The sequence below is a fragment of the Halichoerus grypus genome, chromosome 4 (genome assembly GCF_964656455.1).
Source record: "Halichoerus grypus chromosome 4, mHalGry1.hap1.1, whole genome shotgun sequence".
Lineage (NCBI taxonomy): Eukaryota > Metazoa > Chordata > Mammalia > Carnivora > Phocidae > Halichoerus > Halichoerus grypus.
In genome coordinates, this window is record NC_135715.1 from 149203676 (window position 1) to 149220278 (window position 16603).

The 16603-nt window shown below is 34.5% G+C and overlaps 1 pseudogene; it reads left to right on the forward strand.

The window, feature by feature from the left end:
• Positions 1 to 14420: 14420 nt before the first annotated feature.
• Positions 14421 to 15612, forward strand: LOC118553058 (calmodulin pseudogene; annotated as a pseudogene).
• Positions 15613 to 16603: the final 991 nt, after the last annotated feature.

The window sequence follows — 16603 nt, forward strand, 5'->3', positions numbered from 1 at the left end:
ATGTGGAGAAAGGGGAACCCACTTACACTGTTGGTGGGAATGCAAGCTGGTGCAGCCATTATGGAAAGTTGTATGAAGGTTCCTCAAAAAGTTAAAAATAGAACTACCCTGTGACCCAGCAATTGCACTACTAGGGATTTACCCCAAAGATACAAACGTAGTGATCCGAAGGGGCTCCTGCACCCCAATGTTTATAGCAACAATGTCCACAACAGCCAAACTATGGAAAGAGCCCAGATGTCTATCAACAGATGAATGGATAAAGAAGATGTGGTATATATGTATATACATATATACCATGGAATATTAGCCATCAAAAAGAATGAAATCTTGCATTTGCAATGACGTGGGTGGAGCTGGAGGGTATTATGCTAAGTGAAGTGAGTCAGTCAGAGAAAGACAAATGCCACATGATTTCACTCATATGTGGAAATTAAGAAACAAAATAGGTGACCATATGGGAAGGGAAGGAAAAATAAAGTAAGTTGAAAACAGAGAGGGAGGCAAACCATAGAGATACTTAGCTTTAGGAAACAAACTGAGGGTTGCTGGAGGGGATGTGGGTGGGGGGATGGGGTAATTAGGTGATGGGCATTAAGGAGGGCACATGATGTGATGAGCACATGATGTTATATGCAACTGATGAATCACTAAATTCTATCCCTGAAACTAATAATACAGTATATGTTAACTAAATTGAATTTAAATAAAAAATAAAAAAAACACTTTTTTTAAACAATGAAAGGGTGTACGAGCTTATGTGAAACTTGAAGTTTTAGAAGTAGAAGGGCTTTAGGAATGATTTGACCAAAGCTCCAACTCCATTTTTCAGTGACACCCTCATCTCTGTCTTCCCTTGTCAACTTTGGCCATATGATATTCTCCAACATGGTGGCAAAATGGCTACAGCAACTCCAGGTATCCCCCATACATGATACACTGCCCGGGAAAAGAGAAAAAGTTTCTCTTCCCTACTCTAGAGAATGGTGGATTTAGGCCAGTAGGATCCACAGTAGAAGCTGGTGGCAGATACATGATTAAAACCAGGAATCCTGATTCTAGCACTAACATATGACAGTCTATATAAAATAATGATATTTCTTTTCTCTTTTTAAAATAAATAAATGTCAAATTTTATTCTATGCTGTGCCATTTCTAGAATTCCTCATAGTTCAGAAAAAAAATCTAGGCTTTACTGTTAGAAATATTTTATGCAAGGTTTTTATATTACTTTTGTACCTGAAATGTTCTAGAAATATTCCAAATTTCTAACTCAAGTAAATCTCAAGGGGGATCCCTCAAACTTTCCAAAATAAAACAAAACAATGGACAAACAAACCTATTGGGTATATAAAATATTAAAATTATAAAACAAAATATTTTGAAATATATGAAAAATGTATTGTATCCTACAGTAAAGCAGGAGTTATTTCAATTACAATGCTTCTTAATAAAAACATGACTAAAAATAACAGGTGAAATTGCCAATTGATTACTATATTCTATGAAATAGAATAAATAAAATCTTAGTAATAAGAGTAAATACTGAAAACAAACTAATATAAATATGATTAAGAGAGAATAATCATTTTATTAGAATCTGTGTTCACCACAGTTTGTACATTTCAGAGAAAAATTTAATATTTACATATGCCTCCTTTTTGAAAAAATATTTTAAAACATATTTTATAACCACTGTATCTTTATGTTGGGTATACACTATTATATATTAAATCTTTTGGAGGTGAAGTAATTATAATCTTTAGGCTAAAGAGAGACTAGATTTCTTTAAACTTTATAAAGAAGAGTCACTCTTCCAGTATTATAACACTGCAAGCCATGCAATACTCATTGGTGCATTTGTGAAATTATTTATAATTTATAAAATGCACATAGCCTCTACTAACTCTTCTTAAACTGTCCCCATGGCTCACATGGTCTACAGAGTAAGATCATGCTAATTAGCACCTCAAATATACTTCAGTAACTGATCTCATCTCACGCTCTCCCTGTGTACCCTGCTCACTCTTCGTAGATTTTTTTCACTATTCTCTGCAATACCAACTTTATAAAATCCCCCTGGCTGTTTGTACCAACTGTTCTTCTGGTAGTCACTGCCCTCCCCTCTTCTCTGATTAGAAATAATTTTTCTTTCAGAATCATTCCAAATATAACTTCTATGAGAAACATCCCTAAATCCCATCTTAGTAGTTAACATTTCCTATATAATATCATAGAATTAGAAAGCTGTCTATGCCCAGCAGATTGAAAGGGCATGGAACAATAGAATATCTTTTTTAAAAACAAAGATTTTATTTCTTTATTTGACAGAGAGAAAGAGAGAGATAGCACAAGCAGGGGGAGCGGCAGAGGGAGAGGGAGAAGCAGGCTCCCTGCTGAGCAAGGAGCTCGATGTGGGGCTTGATACCAGGACCCCAGGATCAGGACCTGAGTTGAAGGCAGATGCTCAACCGACTGAGCCACCCAGGTGCCCCCAATAGAATATCTGTAGTCAATGATTACTAAGCTAATAAATCCATTAATTTTGTGAATTTATAAAAAATAATTATATAGAAACAAATGTCAGCTTTTTGCTCCTATGTGATTTTCGCTAATTAAAAAAAAATTCTCTGTGAAAATGGATAATAGTAGGCTAATATTCATGATTAAGAAGGAAGTATTCATTGCTTATTATTCTATTGTTAAATAGAGTCTCTTTTATTAAAGATAACTTAATCTTTATTAATCTTGATTTTTTAAAAAAAAATCCTCTCTAAAAAGTGAAAGACTTGTAAATTCAAATATCTCTTATTCATATGAGTTTGTGACATAGTCTGCAAATCGCCTCCCTAACATACATTTCTGCAGATTTTATTTGATGTGGGAAAGTGTCCCCCTAAAGATACTAAATTCTCCACCTCTCTTGCTGCCGAAGATGGCCTTATTTCTTGCCCCAAAGGCAAAACAATGAAGGTTTCTTAGTAAGGTTTTGCTTTCCTGTTATAGGTGCTGTACATTATTTCCTTCTTTTTTGTACTGAAATGTGGTCATGAGATAGAGGTGAAGGAGTCATATCAAGATCTTAATGATCAAAACTACATGTAAGGGGTGGATGGTCGGAAGATTCTGATCCTAATGACAACCTTGAATAGCTATACCAGTCTTGACCTGTCTAGTGGCAGATTCCTTTTTTCTTTTCTTTTTTTTTTTTAAATTTAAAAAATAGCTTTACTGAGATCTACTTTCCATGCCATGCAATTCACTCATTTAAAGTATACAAGTCAATGGCTTTTAGTATATTATATATGTATAATCATTACCACCACTATCAGTCAATTTCAGAACATTTTCACGAACTCAAAAGAAACCCTGTACCCCTTACCTATTACTCTCTCATCCCCCAGCCCTAGGGAACCACTATAGATTTTGCTACTCTGGGCTCTCATAGGAATGGAATCATGATATTTCATCTTTTGTTACTGACTTCTTTCAGTTAACAACATGTTTTCAAGGTTGCTCCATGTTTTATCGTGTATTAGTATTTTGTTCCTTTTTTATGGCCAAATGATATCCCATTGTGTGGATAAATTATCTTTTGTTTTTTTCCTTTTCAATTGATAGTGATTGTGTTGTTTCCACCTTTTAGGTTTTGTAAAAGATGCCACTATAAACATTGGTGTACAGGATTTTTTGGTATGGATATGTGTTTTCATCTCTCTTGGGTATATATCTAGGAGTGGAATTGCTGAGTCATATGGTAATTCTATGTTTAATTATTAAAGAACTGCCAGAGTATATAATATATAATATATATAATAAAATGCTGCAGATTTGCAACATCAGTCAACATGAATGAGATGAAAAATTCGCATCATGTTACTTTGTCATACTACGTTCAAAAAGAATCCATTAAATAACAACTTAAAAATTTAGAAAGAAAAAAAAACAGGCATTATAATTTAAAACTTTGAAAGATTTACTCCTGGATTTCCTTTTTTTTTTTTTTTTTTTTAAATTTTTTTTTTTTTTTTTAAGATTTTATTTATTTGCGAGAGAGACAATGAGAGACAGAGAGCATGAGAGGGAGGAGGGTCAGAGGGAGAAGCAGACTCCCTGCTGAGCAGGGAGCCTGATGTGGGACTCGATCCCGGGACTCCAGGATCATGACCTGAGCCGAAGGCAGTCGCTTAACCAACTGAGCCACCCAGGCGCCCCACTCCTGGATTTCCTTAAAGAACATACTTTTTTTCAAACTTTAGAAACTAATTAAAAATTGTATTAGTAAACACTTTTTTTTCAGAAAAATGTTAGCTGAATGAAAAAAATATATATGTACACTTTTATTTATATCTTATTGGATGGTAAAATAAGATACTGAAAGGAGGGTGAAAAGAAGTTGAAAGCACAGCTTTCTGTGGGTAATCCTTGTGCAGGTGAGTCACATTTGGCTTAGAGCCATCATAGGGACTGTTTTAGAAATGTACTCTATGTCTGTATTTTTATGGCTAGTTCTTAAGGTATAGAATATGTTCCATATTACTTATTATTATGGTGTGCCAAACTAATGAATTAAAAATAGTTAATGTTGGAACTAAAAAAAAAAAATCTTTGCCAAGTTGGAAGAAGTGGATTCAGACATGCCCAAGTGGTAAGGAACAGAAACATCTATCATTGATTCTGTCACTTTGCATGCAGGATATATGGCAGGATGGATATAGGTCATAATTTACAACAGATGCTGAAGTATAAAATATGTATTTGATTTTAACAAAAATTTTACATTTAAAGGAAATAATATTTTGCTGATTGTAATATGTTAACAATATAAATATATTCTAATACTTTTATAAGGAGGAATATTTTAAGAAGTAATTAATTCATGAACAAGAGAAATTCTAATAGATATAAATGGATATATGGCCCGGAATCTGCTTTGGGGAGCACGACGCTCATGCACAGCCCAGACTGAGATCGACTAATGTACCTGAGATCTACCACTTAACATACCTGCAGAGGAGTTCCTGATCCTGCTGCTTCCCTATGGACCAATGGATGATGTTGTTTGCTGTCAGATAGGCACATATAGTTCTCATTTATATTTGGTTATTGTAAATAAGATGAATTTCCCTAAGTGCAAATAAAAATAAAAAAATAAAAATAAAGTCATTTATGTCAGTGAAACTTTAGAAATTTGTAATGGATAAAAGTAAAATAAATACTTGCAAACATGAGAGAATTTGATAGAATTTGATCACTAAGTCAGGCAAATACTAAGCCAAAAACATGTATCATCTTATATATATTTTTCTAACTATTCATCTCAAATGACACCAATTGATTTTACTTCTTAATTGCACCTTGAGTTTACTACCAAAACTAAGGTGTTTTGATCTTCTACCTATATTACTGAAATACCTTTAGTTATAATTTTATGTATAACATATATTTGAAAAGGAAAAATTGAGGTAAAATAAGTTTTTTCTCAGTATTTCCTTAAGTCCCCATCTTCCTTTCGGAGACAAAAATTTCATTTTTGAAATTAAATTTCATTTCATTTTCTCCTGTATCCTTAAAAATATTTCATGCAAATACAAACATAAATTAACTTAAACATGTAAAAGCACACTGACACACATTTATATTGTTATAAAGGCAGCATTTTCTCTACAATGTTCTATAATTACATATTCCACTTAACAATATATCTTAGAGATAATTCCATGATAGTTCCTATAAAAACAATATTTGCTTTAAAGGTAGTATAGTATTCTCTTATATGAATGTACGATGACATATTTGGTACATTATACAATGTATTCTTATTATATTTTGCACATGCATAATACACTGAATGTTTCTTACTAAGGGATATTTGATATATTTCCACATATCTTGGTTATTATTAGTAAGCATGCTTCAGTGTATATTCATATTCATACAACTTTGGACACTTGAATAGTATAATAAATTGTTGGAAGTGGTTACATATATTTTATTCTTTGATTGATATTGACAAAATTATGTCCAAAGACTTTATATCAATTTACTCTCCCACCAATAATGTATGAAAGAACTTGTTTCTCTTCCTCCTTGTTAATTGAGCATGTAACAAATTTTTTAATCCTACCACTGCGATTAGTGAAAAATAACAATTTATAGCTTAGTTTTCCATTTCTTTTACTACAAGTGAGGTTATGTATGTTTTTGCAAGTTTAAAAATGATTTTTTTTCTTTTTGTGTGTCCTATTCATGTCACTTTGCCCAATTTTGATTGGACTGTTGGATTTTCTTGTTGATTTTTAGGAGCTTTTAAATATGAACAAAATAAACTTTTTTCTTTCATTTATGTCTGTTTGGCTTTTGGCTTCGTTTCTGGTGTTTTGTCCAATCATTTTATAATTTTTGCCAATTCATGTTTGTACTTCTTTATCTCTTAGGACTATGTCACTCTTCTTGACATTTGTCTCTACTTGCACCCAACACATTGCCTGTCCGTAGGAGACATTATATGAATATATGTTGAAAAAAACTGTCAAATTAAAGTGTAAAGATGTTTACATTTCTTAATTCAAATCTAACTATTTCTATTCAGTTTCTATTAGCTTGTAAACTTTTTAAAGGGAGAATAATTTCTTCAAAGTCTTATTTCCTAGTTTTCCAACACAGTTTAGATTGAAATTAGGATAAAATTATGAAGCAGTTTGTGCAAAGCTGACATTTTTAAATGGTGAAAATTAAATTATATTTTAAATAATAACGTCTATATTTTGTAAACACAGTTATTTGAATTATTTGTGGTTCAGCCCAAAAATACTTGAAATTACTTCAGTATCTGACTAAAGAACTAACATGCAATGTATTATGACAATTCATGAATTTAAAACATTTTATTAGATTAATGGCTAAAAATTGAATTAAATCAGGTTTATTGCCATTAGATAATTATTTCAAATCATTAGCATGTATTAAACACACCATTTAATATCATAATCTCAAAAAATTTAAGACTTTGAAAAGGCATTTATGTGTTCCATCAATCTCAAATCAAATTTTGCCATTAAAAAGAACAAACAATGATCTCATCACTCATACAAGTTAATGGTACAGTGAATTCCACATATGAAATGGGGCCAATTATTTGCTCAATACTCCAATATTTTCTCCATCATTAATGTATCCCTTTTTTTAATTAACAACTCTCAGAGGGTTAAAGATAAGGAAAATTTATGTTGACGAATAATGCTTCAAAACAATTTTAAACTTTAAATTTATGAGTTACATTTAATAAATTGTCAGTGTAACACATATACTATATTTAATCCTAGAAGTTGTATCCTCAAAATCAATTAAGAAGGGCTTCGGTTTTGTCTTAGGATGTAGAAAGCTTAAAAGAGCATTGCTCCATCCCAACAGTGATAAGTTGGATAATTTATCAATTCATAAATTTTCTCGAACCCATCAAAATACCAAGGTACGGGAAAATCAAGGAGTCTCAAATCTAAGGAAATACAGGTGTCTCTCCAGAGAGACAAGATGTGAGCACTGGTTAAAACATTGTTAAATTAACAAATTTCTAACTGTTGAGTGTTGGCTAGTACAACAGTATAGAATCCTTGGAGCTACAGATATAAAGGAAGATTGTACTTAATCTCAGGCTTTTGTCTGCTCCCATCTCTAAGGGCTTGTGAGAAAGATTTGGGTCAGGTTGGGGAGACTAGAGATTGCCTCCTGCTTGGTCAGGTGTTGGTGAAGAAAGTGGCATCACTATGGAAAAGACACAAAGCCCCACCTAGATCATTTTTGTCTAGCTCCACTGTTGAACAAAAGCCTTAGACCACTGGGGGAGGGTCAGAAAACCCTGTAGCTTTCAGGAACATGTGGAAATCCATTGCAGCTTAGAGAAAGAAAGGGGGAAAAAAGGCCTTTGGTACCAAGGCAAAGTCAGAACATTAGAGGTTCTCTGGAACTGATAGAATGATAAGGTCACTGAGAAAGCCCCAACATCCATAAGCAGAGAGTTTGCCGAAAACTGACACTAAAGCTGGACAAGAGAGAACCCTCCCACACCTCATCGCCAGGCTACCAAAGGATGGGTGATAAGCAGAATCAGTGTACTGTTGAGAGAGGGGCAAGAACATGGAGAGAGACCTCTGTTGAGTAAATCCACAGAAAATCTAAAACAAAAGGTGGAATGGTGGTGGAATCATTAGGACAACAAAACCCCAAATCACGTCAACCTGTCACTAGATTAACTCAAACTGCTACACTAAGAACCTAGCATAAAAAGAGATGTGTCCATTTTCAGACATCAACAATATTTATCTCAATTTGTACTGTCTTAGACACAATGGCCAGTATTCAACAAAAATTACAGAGCAATAAATCAAGAAAAACTATATACCGTTAAGATACATTGAAAGCAATTAATAGAACTATGTTCATATAGGACCTAGATGTTGGAACTATCAAGCAGAAAATTTAAATTAACTATGATTAATGTACTTAAAAACTCTTGTTTAAAAAGTGGAAAACACACATGTATTATATCAGAGAGAAAAAATTATAAGAACAGATTTTAAATTTTGTCAGAATGATGAACTCTATAAGAAAGAATCAAAGGGGGGCTTCTGGGTGGCTCAGTTGGTTAAGCGACTGCCTTCGGCTCGGGTTATGATCCTGGAGTCCTGGGATCGAGTCCCACATCGGGTTCCCTGCTCAGCAGGGAGTCTGCTTCTCCCTCTGACTCTCCTCCCTCTCATGTTCTCTGTCTCTCATTCTCTCTGTGGCAAATAAATAAAATCTTTAAAAAAAAAAAAATTAAAAAAAAAAAGAAAGAATCAAAGGGAACTAGCTATAAGAAACATAGTAGCTGAGGTAAGAAAAAATGCCTTTGACGGGCTTATTAATAGACTTAAAAGAGTCAAAGAAAGAAGACCGAGTAAACATGAAAGTAGTTCGATAGAAATTAACCAGGATACGTTACAATGAGTTAAAAAAGAAAAAAGACCTTGAAAGACCTTGGGGTGATATTAGTCTAATATTGGTGTAATAGAAATCACAAAAGAAGAGAGCAAAAACATGGAAAGGAGGCATTATTGTAAGTTAACAACTGAGAATTTTCCAAAAATATTAAAAGGCATGAAACAGATCAAAAAAATTCATAGAAAACCAAGCAGAATAAATACTAAACAAAACAAATAAAACACCTGGACAAGCATAATCAAAGTGCCGAAAACCAAAGATAAAAAGAAAATCTTAAAGGGAGTCAGAGGAAAAGAACATACCATATATATAAGTATATGTTCATAAATTACAGCAGACTTCTCAAGAATTTACATCAGGAATTATTGAAACCAGAAAATCAGCAAGTGACATCTTTAAAATGCCAAAAGGAAAAAAAATGTCAACCTAGAATACTCTGGCATAAAGAGCTTTACAAATATGAAGGAGAAATAGACTTTTTCAGATTAAAAAATAGAGCCAAGCGTTTATAAAAACAAAAATGTTAGAAGTCCTTCAGGCAAAACATGGAGGATAAAAACTCGAATCTACACAGTGGAATGAGGAGCACTGGAAATGGCATAAGTAAAAGCACATATAAAATTAATTTTCTTTCATATTTTTAATTGCTTTATTGACTAACTAATGCAAATTGCATTATAATCAGCTCGTGGTTGAATTCTGCCTCAAACCTGAAATCCAGATATTTTGTGTGGTGCGTTGTTATCCAAAGCTTAATGTTGAAAATCAAATATTTATTATATCCTTTAACATAGACTAATGTCTGAATGAACCCGATCAACAAGTGAATTAAATGATAATTCTCATCCCCTGTCACTCATCATCAATATTGGATCAGACTATTGACAATTGTTAAAATAAAGTTATCACCTTTCTACTGCTTATGGAAAGCATTATAAGGAAAATGTTGGGGTGGGGAATGGAGATATAAGAAAATCTCTGTCTCCTTGAAGCATAAAATTCACCCTTCTTCAAACACAAAGATTTGCCTATTTATTTACTTAAAAATTTTTTAGTTGAGTATGGTTGACACAGTGTTATATTAGTTTCAGGTGTACAACATAGTGATTCAACTTCTCTATACTTTATGCTGTGCTCACAAGTGTAGCTACCATCTGCCAAAGGACAATGCTATTACAATATTATTGACTATTTTCCCTGTGCTCTGCCTTTTATACCTGTGACTTATTGATTCTGAAACTGGAAGTCTATATTTCCCACTCCCCTCCATCACTCACTTTACCCATCTCCACCCCCTCCTCTGGCAACCATCAGTTCGTTCTCTGTATTTATAGGTCTGATTTTGCTTTTAAACGCAGATAGATTTAATTAAGTCTATTTAAATTAAATCACAGTGATGATTCCCTTGCCCTCTAAAAAAGCCTAATATGAAGTAAGATATCCTTTTGATGACATAAAAGCCAACATTTTACAACTAAAAACCTTAATACTCAAAGTTCACAATGCAGAAATAAATACTGCTTTCCAACAGCATCTGTCATTAAAATTCAGGTACAAGTCTGTTACTAAAAAAGAGTTTGGTAAGCAAGGTGAAACTTCTATTCAGTACTCTCCCCAGAATACTGCTAATAAAGAGCTAGGGGAAAGAAGGTTGAAAGCCAAAAAATCTATGTCAGCAAAATGTTCATAGAGTTTAATGACAAATATAATCCTGTCCCTTCCAGTTTTCCTAAGGAGCTCCACAATTCTGCATCATTTGGAGGTCAGTGCATAATTCTGACATCCAAGGTTATTGTAACTCTCAGAAAGAATGTTCTCAAGTGATAAAAATTTCTAACTTGTCAAACATTTAGTTGTTTTATTTCTCAGGCAAGTTATACTGGCAAGTACATCTATGGGAGACTATTTATATATCTTTCTTGATCATTGTGGACAGGGAGTTTTCAACTAAGAAACAAAATATAAAACATCACAAAATCATATACTTTGCAAAAACATAGAACTCTCCAATATATCCTATCCAGGGGATCTTATGGGATCCCTTCAAAAACAGAGTGTCAGTAAAGCAGGGAGGAAAATTGGACGTATGCTTCTTTATACACAATAAAGGAAAATAATGAATTCTTAAATATCATTAGGATGAGAAGCCTCTTCATCCAAAAAAGAGACAACAGACGTGTCAGGGGAAAATTAGCATAGAAAATAAAATAGTAAATATAACACTGACTAGAAAAAAAATTAGCTAATTATAAGCTTTCATCTTTGCTTATGAGAGGAGTAAAGCCTAATTTTTAAAGAAATGGAAAATTTTAGGGAATGCCAAGAGTATTTTTTCACGCATTATAGCTCTTTGGCATAGAATCTATATGCATTTATCCAGATGTTATGGATGGAAATTATGGGATTTGATGGTAACTGGAAGTGCATTTGAAGTACAGAACAGTAATAAAATGAAAATGGATGAGTATGTTTGGAAAAAAACAATTCTATTTTATTCTTAAAGGAATTTAGGATCACACTGTGTTATAAGTGCCAAAACACACTGGAGATAAAGACACAAGCACAAAATTGCCTTTTTCCTAAAATTCACACTTGAAATAAAGTTACAGTAGAGTGAAATTTCCTAAAAACAGTTTTGATGTGAACTATTTAATGATCTCTAAAAGATACATTTTAATAACATATATAGTATAAAAAAAGACTTTCTGACTATGCTCGGGTGAGTATTTCTTCCACGGGAGGCGATCGTGAAGTGTGTAGGACATGGTGGGTAAGAGCATAAACTCTGGATCTTGCAGACAGGGCATAAAACTCAGGTGTATCATGTGTGAACTTTGTGACCTTGGACAGGTGACTAAACTGGCTTGCCTCATCTGTAAAAGGTAAGAGTCCCCACCTTGAAGAATTCCTGTGAGGATTTAAGTCGATTAATGAAAATGATTGTGATTATTATTACCATGTAATTCTGTACAGAGTTTACTCGGTTATGATTATACTGACCATCAATACTGACCATTTTTTTAAAGACTTTATTCATTTGAGAGAGAGAGAGAGAGCATGCGTGGGGGTGGGGGAGGCACAGAGGGAGAGGGAGAAGCAGGCTCCCCACTGAGCAGGATCATGACCTGGTGGAAGGCAGACACTTAACCAACTGAGCCACCCAGGCATGACCACTTCTGATGCCAAGTGGGTCTATTCTTCTTGTCTCATGAATGATATCAGCTCAGATGGTGCCTTAGGCTGTGTTAACACTGCTGAGAGACCATGAAGAGATCACCCTGGTTGCTGGGAAAAGGAAAGGACATGGCACTAAAATTCATTTAGCACATATGATACAATGATAATTGTCTGTTTATATTTGGATTAGAAACTTAAAAAAAGGGGGGAACTTGTGATCCTCTCAAAAATCTTATAGGAATTAAAATTTAAAAATATTTTGTAAAGAAACTTAAAGTACAAATTACCTAATTCATTTTTTGAGATGTAAATTTCATTCAGAAAATATATTTGAAGAATCATTCAATTGAATGAACTAATAAAAATTTAATATTATTCAAATAACTTCCAAGTAATTCATGCTTTAGAACCAAGATTTTATTTCTGTTACTTGTTTATCTTTTTGTTTTATTCAAGATTAGTATAAGGAAAAAAGGTCATTTAAAATTATACAAGGATCATGTTAATCCTTGATATTCTTTTAACAATTATATCATTCTGAAACCTGTTGTTCAGACTAAATGCACCAGTTCTCAGGGAGTAATCATAAAAACAAAGTTACCATTTTGATCTTCCTAGAATATCAAATTTACTTAAAGCGACACTCATGGTCTCATGCTCACCATTAACTCATCTAAGCACATTTTCAGAGTTTGACAGTAGGGTTCCAGAACTTAATTATAATCCTTAGAAATAAAGAATGAAGGGGCATTTACAGATCATCTACTCTTTTCTTCACCGAAAAGCAGAGAAAGGAAAAGTGGCTCCCAGTTAAGTAAAAATAACTAGATTGAATGTGCAGTGACCTAGCTTCTAAGGCCCAGTTCTGTCATTATTTAATTTCCAAGAATGATGTGTGAAAACTATTTAGTTGTGAAAATTTAAAAGAATAGTAATACTATTAGGAATAAGAAAAAATAAAAGTGTATTCCTTTGAAGTTATTAAAAAATAAATGAATACATGTGATATAAGTCTAACTTTTGTTAAAAGGAAGTTCAGTGGTATTGTTAGGATTTCCAAAGAATCTTATCTTCTAGTCCTCAAGAATATCCCCAGTGGGATCATGCATTAACTTATTTTGCATAATATGACTCCCAAGTGTAATGGGAGGGAACGTGCCAAGAAGAATGGGTCAGGTGGCCAAAGAAGCACTTCCTTAGTACTCAGCAACAATGAACAAAACAAAGAGCAACAAAAGCCTCCCTTCTACCCAATAATGCAAAGGATTGGGAAGAAATCTCTACTTGGCTGGTAATGTCATATGATAGTTGCAATTAGAACAGCACAAGCAGAAATGAGAAAGAGAAAACAATGGGAAAGAAAAAAATAGAGAATATAAGAGAAAACATGAGTGCTACCATACAGCAAAAATCATGCTCCTTAGTCCAATGCCCCACACTACACACAATGGAATCTCAAGCTATATGTACACAGCACGGCATAATGACTTAAGAAAAGAAAATTTATTTGGAGAATAGTTCCACCGAGAAAGGTTTACATACAAAAAATAATATTAACTTGTCTAACATCACTTATTTTTCAGGGTTTCTATAGAGCTGAGGGTTTAGCTTTCTCTTTCAGTGACATAACATAAATTGTTGCACTTATTATTATGATTCAATTTTTACTCATTTATGAAAGTTAGAACCATTTTTAAAAGCTGGATTGTTTCCTTATCGGTATATTATTTAGCCTCAAAATGTAGTAGGAAGTAAAAAAAAAAAAAAAAGTAGCGTGAAGTAAGTCCTCAACAATTCCTTGTTGATTTTATCTTCACGAATTCATAATGATGAAATTTTATTTACTCCTGTTTATACTAAACCTTTAACTCCTTCACTCACATTCTAATTGCATTAAATATTGATTTTAATGGCAATTTAAAACATATATTATTAAACATAAAACACATTGCTCACATCTATTGAACTGTTAAAAAGGACTAGATCTATGCCATTTTTGTAACATTATGCATGAATATATTTGACTTCTAAATATTATCACTAATTTAAGTAATGAAATTTACTGATATATCCCCAACTTAAGTGAACTGCTATTAAAATGTATTGCCGCGCCGTGGTGCTGGGAGCCTCGCGGGCGCGGCGCCCTTACTCGCAGTCCCAGGCGGGAGGTGGCGGCCGCACAGCGCTGAGCGCACATCGCGCCTTCGCATTGCAGCGGCAGCAGCAGCGGGGGCGGCCCCGCCTCACGGCCCCTGCGCCGGTGCAGCCGCCCTCGCTCCCTCTGCCCTTCTTGCCTTTGCTCGCACCACGGCTGATCAGTTGACCGAAGAGCAGATTGCTGAGTTCAAGGAAGCTTTCTCCCTATTTGACAACCTGGCGATGGCACCATCACAACAAAGGAACTTGGAACTGTCATGAGGTCTCTGGGTCAGAACCCAACAGAAGCCGAGTTGCAGCATCTGATCAACGAGGTGGATGCTGACGGAAATGGCACCATCGACTTCCCAGAATTTTTGACTATGATGGCTAGAAAAATGAAAGATACAGACCCTGAAGAAGAAATCCGCGAGGCATTCCGAGTCTTTGACAAGGATGGCAATGGTTACGTCAGCGCGGCGGAGCTACGTCATGTCATGACCAACTTAGGAGAAAAACTAACAGATGAAGAAGTAGATGAAACGATCAGAGAAGCAGTTATTGATGGAGATGGGCAAGTCAACTATGAAGAATTCGTATGGATGATGACTGCTAAATGAAGTCCTACTTTCAACTCCTTTCCTCCCTTCTGGAAGAATCAAATTGAATCTTTTACTTACCTCTTGCCAAAAAAAAAAAGTTCATTTACTCATTCTGTTTCTATATAGCAAAACTGAATGTCAAAAGTACCTTCTGTCCACACACACAAAATCTGCATGTATTGGTTGGTGGTCCTGTCCCCTAAAGATCAAGCTACACATCAGTTTTACGATATAAATACTTGTACTACCTTAATGATAAGGAAGCACCTAACGGACTCCTTGCAGTTCCATTTGCTCATGATTAATACACTGTTTGGACTGGCCAGTTTTTCATGCATGCAGCTTGACAACAGAGCACAGTCAGGCATTTGTATTAAAAACAAAAAATGAAAAAAACAAATTTAAAACTTCTTCAAATGGGTGCTAGTTCAGTTTGTTAGTATAAATTGTCATAGCTGGTTTACTGAAAACAAAACATTTAAAATTGGTTTACCTCAGGATGCTGTGCAGAAAAATGGGTGAAGGATAACCTGTCTAGACATAGCCCCATTTAGCAGGACGGCCCTCTCGTACTTCCGGGCGCCCCCACCCATGGTGACCATGACACTCATCCTGGTGGCATGCCGTGTGTGTTGGTTTAGCGTTGTCCCGTGTTGTCTTAGAGCGAAATGGGTGTCAGGCTGTCACCATTCACACACATTTTTTTTTTTTTAAACCTTTACCAAGGGAGCATCTTGGGACACTCTGTTTTTAAAACCTCCTGAACCATGACTTGGAGCCAGCAGAGTAGGTTGTGGCCGTGGACTTCAGCACAAGCATCAACATTGCTGATCAAGAAATTACAATTTACGTCCATTCCAAGTTGTAAATGCTAGTCTTTTTTTTATTCCAATAAAAAAAGACCATTAACTTAAAAAAAATGTATTGCCAGTACAAAATTTTAGAAATGTATTGTAGTACTCCCCCAAATCTTCCTTCTTTCCTTCCTTCTTTTCCGTTCCTGCTGCCAGCCCCATACTTCAGTTTCTGATGATTTTAAGATTATGCAGTGGTTTAAGATGATGAAGTGACCTTCATGCCTACATTTTTACCCACTTTAGCTGTTCCTGTGTGTTTCTGAAAAATTAATGGTTCAAAAGCATTTATTCCATGTGTCATTCTCCTATTAAGAAAGTCCATTGGTTTTCCGATGGAATAAAATCCACACTTCTCACCCTAGCCTTTAAAGTGTCCCACAGTCTGGCCACAATCTAGCTGCATTTCTGGCTGTGTGTCAGCCAGAACCATGAACTTCTCTAAAACCACTCGTGACCTGTGAATATTTGACTCCATTTTCTCCATCTAGAATGCCTCTCCTTCCATTTGTGTTTTTTGGCCTTGAAATATTCAGCCTCAGCCATGAGTTAATTACCTTTCTTACTGAGAACTGGTATTTGTATCACACATTTAATCACTCTATCATAGTTTTGCAAATATGTTTCATGTCTACTTCTATTTGGTAAACTACTATCTAACAAGGGTTATTTTGTTTTCTTTGCAATCCCCTCTCTGCTCAGCATCTTGCCTTTCTCATAGCCGACTCATTAAATATTAAACTAAAATCATCGAACTGAAACGTCAATGTGCCTTATTTATCTCTTTCATGATTTTCAAGCTTCCATGCTCAGCACTGAATATTAAATGTTCTGAAATTGATATGACTTAAA